Source organism: Phoenix dactylifera, unplaced genomic scaffold (genome assembly GCF_009389715.1).
Source record: "Phoenix dactylifera cultivar Barhee BC4 unplaced genomic scaffold, palm_55x_up_171113_PBpolish2nd_filt_p 000391F, whole genome shotgun sequence".
Classification (NCBI taxonomy): Eukaryota; Viridiplantae; Streptophyta; class Magnoliopsida; order Arecales; family Arecaceae; genus Phoenix; species Phoenix dactylifera.
This window is the reverse complement of record NW_024067837.1, coordinates 359,975-367,603: the sequence shown is the minus strand read 5'-3', so window position 1 is coordinate 367,603 and position 7,629 is coordinate 359,975. Positions and strand designations below refer to the sequence as shown.

Sequence of the window (7,629 nt, the reverse complement as noted above, 5' to 3'; positions counted from 1 at the left end):
AACCCATTGATTTCCTCAAGGTTAACTTTAACTATAGCCTGTTAAGATCAAGTAATTTGGATAGAGCAAGTTTTGTTATTAGAAGTATGAGCGGTATATTAGTTGTAGCAGGAGATGTTATATTATTTGACATTGCTGTTTTTATAGCAGAATTGTAAGCTGCATGAGAAAATATATCGTATGCCACTAAAATTTTAAAGGCTTTATATATTGTTCAAAAGAGAACTCTTTGATAGTTATTATGTGGCTTTCTGGTTCGACTATTTCTGACACCAATGTTCGTCCTTTGTGTCAGAATTGTTGAAAAATGATAGCACCTCTTCAATCTTTTGAAGTAAAATATGAATATAAAGAAGCTAACAATACAACACATTGGATGGCATCGTATGTTGTTAATTATGGAGAATCTACATTTTGGATGGTTGTGATTGATATTTCTTCAAAGTTGTTATTTATTTTATTTTTTTATAGTCACGAATATATTTATCCTAAATTGGTTTGGCATATTTAATATTTTTTTAAAAAAAAGTTGATTATGATGTGACTTGCTGATGGTGATAAAAAAAAAAAAAGCTTGGCTGTGATATTATGTGACTAGCTGATGGTGATCTATATCTGCATGGATTAATACAAGAGAAAAGTCACATGCCACCCACCTGAAAGAAAATAAATAATAATAATAATAAAATCGTGCTTTTGGTTATCATAAAAAGGTTTCAGCTACATCTCCTCCTATTAGTGTCATTGACCCGATTTTGTGTAGGGGTGGCAAAATATGACCCGACCCGCCAACCCGACCCGTGTTCGACCCGCCATAAACAGGTTCGGGTTTGGCCTAAACAGGTTCGGGTCGTAAACAGGTTAATCCGTTTAACCTATTTATTAATTGGGTCGGATACGGGTTTTAAATGTCTTGACCCGTTTAACCCGTTTAGATTGTAATTGGGCTGCTGCCGTTCATCTAAGATCAGGTGGTTTATAATCACTAGGAGTTCTCACAAACCCTAGGTCCCTAACCCTTTTCTATTCCTCGTGCACTGTGCAGCCATGCGGCCGTGTCGTGCGAGGGCTTGGAGTTGGAAGCACCGAGCACGCGAGTCCGAGAGGAGGGGAAGATCGCCGCGGTTAGGAGGAGGGGAAGAAGATCGCCCCGAGTCTGAGAGGAGGGGAAGACGAAGATCACCGCGGTTAGGAGGAGGGGAAGATCGCCGTGGTTAGTATTTTAATGTTCTCATAATTTCGCTACTGCCCCAATTTTTTATTTTCCTTTTCTTTTGTTTTTGGTTTCAATCGATCTAGGTTAAGCAAGTTTTGCAAGGATTTCTCACTTGATTTAGATTTTTATTCACAAGGTTCTGAAGATTTTCTTTTGGATCAGCAGTTCTTCCGATGAAGTGAGAGCTTCGTTACTTTTTTTCCTTCTTTGTGAAGTTGTTGCTCTTCTGGTCCTTGGTGTTCTCCGATTCCGGCTTCTTTCTTCGGTGGAGTGAGAGCTTGGAACCCTAGGATCGTCAGATCGGACGGCGGATCGGCCCAGAAAATAGAGTTGAGAACCGTTTCTTGGATAGGAGAGGTGATTTCATCCATCCATTTTCCGGAGTTAAATCTTCGATTTTCTTTCTCTCTTTTTATATGCAATATTGCAATGTTACTTATTTTCTTACCCGGGTTTAAAATCCATACATTTGATTTCAACCTCCAACGTAGTAGCATTCAGGAAGGATTTAAGAAGATCGACTATTTGCCTTTTTTTTTTGACAACTTGATAAAATGACCAAGATACTATTTTTTTTAAAAAAATGCTGATCCTATTCATCGACTTCTTTTTATTAAATTAATAAATATATTTGCTGGCTTTCAGGTGGAAGCTCCTGGAATTAGCTGGATCTCTCTCATTGCCGAAAGCAATTCCATTACTTGGATCTTAAATAAGATTATCATCTACCTCATGTTTGTGAATGTCTGCACTGTAATACTAATTTGGTAAAAGGTGTGCTTTTTGCCTGGCGCTGTTTGGAATTTTCTGAGATTTGGTAGCATGAGCACAAGACGGGGTTTTAATTTCCATTTGATATTATTTAAGTGTCATACGGTATTTTCTTGAGCATACTGCTACCCCAAGGATAGCACTAAATCCTTTAGCTGACCTATCAACTATGTGAGAACATTATCTGTTGTTTGATTTGAAGTACTGCTTTGTTTATTCCTTGAGAGCAGAGATCAATGAAATTCCATACCGCCTTGTGGTTGCTGGTCGATTTTTCTTCAACATGCGTGGTCTTTGAAACTTGTATTTGTGGAGGTTGGTTTTGTTGGTTGTTGTTAAATTTGGCTCCTTTTTCCCCTGAGAAAGTTCTTAAGTTTGGCCTCTGGTTTATTCTTTGTGTCTTGCAGATAATATTATAGTAGTAATTCCCTCTGTGAAATCTTTCCTTTTTCTCTGTCTTTTGGACCTCTTCCATGCATAGATGTTGTTGAAGGATTGCTCCTTATTGCATTAACAGAGACCATCTCAATTTTATGGATAAGTGTCGCCTTAGTTATTGTTGTGTCTTGTTGTTTTTATTTTTATCTTTGTTGTTTTCTTGATTCTTATACTGTTGTAATTTAGGCTTGTTATGCTGTTTGTTTGTTATGCCATTTGTGTCCCTCGGTCAAATCAGTTTAACTTGTTATGTTTGGTCACTTTGTTTCTAAGATTCTGGTGTGGATTACATGCTATGTGCTAGTGTCACTGGGGTAGGTTCTGTATATTACTGGTCCACTACATTTCTTTCTTCTATCATATTATGTGAGTTGCTTCTGCTCATAAAACAAACTAAACTGTGTTCCATGGGTCTCTACTGCATATTGTTGTTTCAGCACTTTCTGTGCCTCTAAATCTTATGATTTACATTTGTTGCTTCACTAACCTCTCATGTATCTCAGATGCCTTTCATGATTTTCAAAAGCTTTGGATTATATTGACAAAATTGTCCTTGTCTTTTCTCCAGGATGCTTACGGGTACCATTTATGGATTACTGATATTTGTCTTTGCTTGTTAAATTAGATAGAGATTGTACCAATAAGCTGCAACCTTACTTCAGTGAAGCGTGTCCTTTGCAGGTAAAAATTCTCAAGGGGAAATTGTTGTTAACATTGAAAGACTACTCAAGTGCTATTTTACTATTTCAGCGACTGGATACATACTTAAACAAGATGAAGATAATTTGGAGGCACTACTGCTTCGTGGCCATTCTTATTATTATCTCTCAGACCATGATGTTGCTACATGGTTTGACTTATGAAAATTCCTATACAGAATTACAGATATATGTAAAAGGTTTCAAACCTTGTGTCATATGTGTACTCTTTTGCACTTTGCTGCAATGATGTTCTCCTTTTATTTAAGCTGCAGTTATTAGCTCAACTCTGCAGATTATCACTTCCAAACATTTGCAATGTCTAATGTCTGCACATGTTTAACATTCTGTTGCATGCTAGAGCTAATTTATTCTAGTGCTTTTGGTATGCCAAGAAAAAGTGAACAAAAAGAACATGAAAGTTCAGAAGAAAGTTTAAGATGCAGGCAGTCCTATATCTATGTTGGTAACCATGCATATTGTTCAGATGTGATATACTTTGCTAAAGGAAACAGATTAAATCCTAAAGGAAACAAAAATTAAAGCCTAAAGGAAACAAAAAGAGGCAAGCAATCTTTTTTTCAACTAATTTTCTTAATTACTGTAAACAGGTTAAACAGGTCGGGTCGGATTGGGCAAACAGGTTAAACAGGTCGGGTTAGGATGGGTTGGGCTAAACAGGTTAAACAGGTCGGGTTGGGTTGGGCAAACAGGTTATCTGTTTATTAAACAGGTTAAACGGGTCGGGTCGGGTTACCTGTTTAATAAACAGGTCAGGTTCAGGTTGTAATTTCTGACCTGTTTAATAAACAGGTCAGGTTCAGGTTTATGATTTTCTGATCCGATCTGTATCTGACCCGACCTGTTTATGTCTGACCCGACCCGATTGCCACCCCTAATTTTGTGTCTCTTAATGTGTTATTTTATTTAAGAACCACAACCCATTGATTTCTTCAAGGTTAACTTTAACTATAGCGTGTTAAGATGAAGTGATTTGGATGGAGCAAGTCTTGTTATTAGAAGTATGAGTGATATGTTAGTTGTAGCAGGAGGTGTTATATTGTTTGACATTGCTGTTTCGACGACAGAATTGTAGGTTGTCTAGGAAAAGTTGTTGTATGCCACTAAAATTTTGAAGGCTTCATATATTGCTCTATAAGAGGACTCCTTGATAGTTATTAGGTAGCTTTCTGGTTTGACAACTTCAGACACCAATATCCATCCTTTGTGCTAGGATTATCCAAAAATGGTAGCAGCTCTTCGGTCTTTTGAAGTAAAATATGAGTATGGAGAAACTAATAATGTAACAGATTGGATGGCATCATGTATTGTTAATTGTGATGTGGCTTGCTGATGGTGATAACATTAAAAAAAAAAAAAAGGCTTGGCTGTCATGTGACTTGCTGGTGATCTGTCTTGGACCTACATGAGAGAAAAATCACAAGCGTACACACCCCAAAAAAAATAAAAATATAATAAAAAAACGTGCCCTTGCTATCATGCATAATGGTGTCTTTGGTAGCTACCGCATCAAGGTGACCTTGATATCTCATTTTGTGTCCCTTAATGTGTTATTTTCTTTAGGGACCACCGCCCATTCATTTCCTCCAAGCCAACTTTAATTATGGTCCGGTGGGATGAAGTGATTTGGATGGAGCAAATTTTATTATTAAAAATACGAATGGTACGTTAGTCATCAGATTATAATTACTTTTAACTACAGTCGGGTGAATGCTATTATAAAGGGTTTTCAGCTTCGTCTCCTCACCGCAAAAGGTAATCAAATTGCCATCAATCCAAATAGCAAATAGCAGTGAAAGTTAATGGCCGAATTCCCCTCGAACGTGAATCACGTTCGAACGTAAATTATGTGATATTATGTGACTTGCTGATGGCAACAACAAAAAAAAAAAGCTTGGCTGTGATACTATGTGACTTACTGATGGTGATCTATATCTGCATTGATTAATACGAGAGAAAAGTCACATGCCATACACCTGGAAGAAAATAAATAATAATAATAATAAAATGGTGCTTTTGGCTATCATAAAGGGGTTTCAGCTTCGTCTCCTCCTATTAGTGTCATTGGCCCGATTTTGTGTCCCTTAATGTGTTATTTTATTTAGGAACCACAAACCATTGATTTCCTCAAAGTTAACTTTAACTATAGCGTGTTAAGATGAAGTGATATGGAATGAGCAAGTTTTGTTATTAGAAGTATGAGTGGTGTGTTAGTTGTAGTAGGAGGTGTTATATTATTTGACAGAATTGTAGGTTGCTTAGGAAAATTTGTTGTATCCCACTAAAATTTTGAAGGCTTCATAAATTGTTTTAGAAGAGGACACTTTCATGGTTATTAAGTAGCTTTCTCGTTTGACAATTTCAGACACCCATATTCATTCTTTGTGTCAGGATTACCCAAAAATGGTAGCAGCTCTCCAGTTTTTTGAAGTAAAATATGGGTATAGAGAAACTAATAATGTAACAGATTGAATGGCACCGTGTATTGTTGATTGTGATGTAACTTGCTGATGGCGATAACATTAAATAAAAATAATAAAAAAAAAAGCTTGGCAGTCATGCGACTTGCTGGTGATCTGTCTTGGATCTACATGAGGGAACAATCACAAGCGCACACACCCCAAAAAAATAAAAAAATAATAAAAAAAAAGGTGCTGTTGCTATCATGCATAATTGTGTCTTTGATGGCTACTGCATCAAGGTGACCTTGATGGCCGGAGAAAACACAGTGACTCTCACTTTGTGTCCCTTAACGTGTTATTTTATTTAGGAACCACAGCCCATTCATTTCCCCCCAAGCTAACTTCAATTATGGTCCGGTGGGATGAAGTCATTTGGATGGAGAAAGTTTTATTATTAAAAATACGAATGGTACGTTAGTCACCAGATTATAATTACTTTTAACTACAGTCTGGTGAATGGTATTATAAAGGGTTTTCAGCTTTGCCTCCCCACCGCAAGTGGTAATCAAATTATCATCAATCCAAATAGCAAATAGCAGTGGAAGTTAATGACGGAATTCCCCTCGAACGTGAATCACGGGCATGGTCAGCCCCTCTAATGTGAATCACGAGCAACTACTAGCCGAGGCTGATGACGATATGTATCTACATGATTAATACGTGAGAAAAGTCCCATGCCACACACCTGAAAAAAAAATAAAAATATAATTAAAAAAAAGATGTTTTTGGCTATTATAAAAGGGACTTCAGCTTCGTCTTCTCGTCCCAAGAGGTAATCAAATTGCCATTCATCCAAATAGCAATAGCAGTGAAGTTAATGGCGTCGGCGTATGCGACTGTAGAGGTTACGCTCCTAAACGCACCCGGTCCGGACCAAGCCAAGGTTTATGGACGGCTTAGCGCTCGCAATGGCACAGAAACGACCGCACTCTTCGAGAAGGGGTCGAGCGAGCCCGTACTTGTACTTATTGGGCAGCTCATCCCGCTGTCGAAATCCAGCGTATCTGTGCCGTTAGGCACCTCCCTCGAAATCGCGGCGGATCTGCATGACCGCGAAGCTACTTCTGAAAATGAGATTGCCAACAACACCGTAGTGTTCCCTCAGCAGAAGGCCCCGTCTACGAAGAACATCCCAGGCCGGGACGGTCAGATCGCTGTGCGGGTCACTTGGAGTAATATCTAAAGCCATGCGCTGCTACTGATAGGATGAGTAGTCTTGTGTTGGACTTGGATCCGATCGTGTTATTTCCATGTTACGTTCCTAGTCGTCTGTACCACTTCCTAAGCGTGATCATGTGTGTTACTAGTTGTTTGTACCACTTCCTAAGCATAATTATGTGTGTTACCTAGCTGTCTGTACTACTTCCTAAGCGTGATTATATATGTTACCTGTAAAAAAATATAAAATATATAAATAAATTGATCTCATCCTATCAGCTTAAGCTTTTGAGATATGTGGTGATTTTAACATTACCTATACAAAAAAAAAGCATAATTATATATTATGAATGAATAAAACCTAATTATAGAATAAAACGATGTATTTGTACTATCCTTTCTGCTCGCCATTGTATTAGATGCATAGAGAAGAAAGAAACTCGAGATTGGATGATGAACATGGAAAAAAGAAGAAGAAGAAGAAGAAAATAAAGTTTCAGAGCCGAACCTTGAAACTTTGAAACTTTGATGCAGGAGCATCATCCTCATACCGTTAGTCCATGGATATTGGGTCAAGGTGCATGAGAAAATTGAGTCCATAGTTGTTCGAGTTCTTGTAATAAGTGAATTAATTCACAATGGTTTAGTGTCCTTGGCGTCTAAATTAGATTGAGTCCAAGACGTCGAGTGGGTTATTGGTTAACCACATGACATTTGGATTGAGTCCGAAGGAGTGGATTTTGATTTCATGCGCAGGAAAGATTCTAATTGCTTGCGGCTGAAATTCTTCCCCTTCTCACACCAATAAAAAAAAGCTTCCACATGTGGATAAGCCCATTTGGTAAGTTGTTTAGGAGATCAATCA

General features: G+C 37.8%; 1 long non-coding RNA gene across 4 annotated transcripts; it reads left to right on the top strand.

Moving 5' to 3' along the window:
- Window positions 1-933: 933 nt before the first annotated feature.
- LOC120105907 lies at window positions 934-3,107 on the top strand. 4 transcript variants are annotated; one of them, XR_005508152.1, is made up of 3 exons: window positions 934-1,573; window positions 1,862-1,990; window positions 2,929-3,005. It is a non-coding gene; the product is annotated as an uncharacterized LOC120105907 (long non-coding RNA). The 4 variants fall into 4 exon arrangements; XR_005508151.1 differs by lacking the exon at window positions 2,929-3,005 and adding an exon at window positions 3,051-3,107 and having other exon boundaries at window positions 935-1,573; XR_005508150.1 differs by lacking the exon at window positions 2,929-3,005 and having other exon boundaries at window positions 966-1,213; window positions 1,382-1,573; window positions 1,862-2,303.
- The last annotated feature ends 4,522 nt before the right edge of the window (window positions 3,108-7,629 follow it).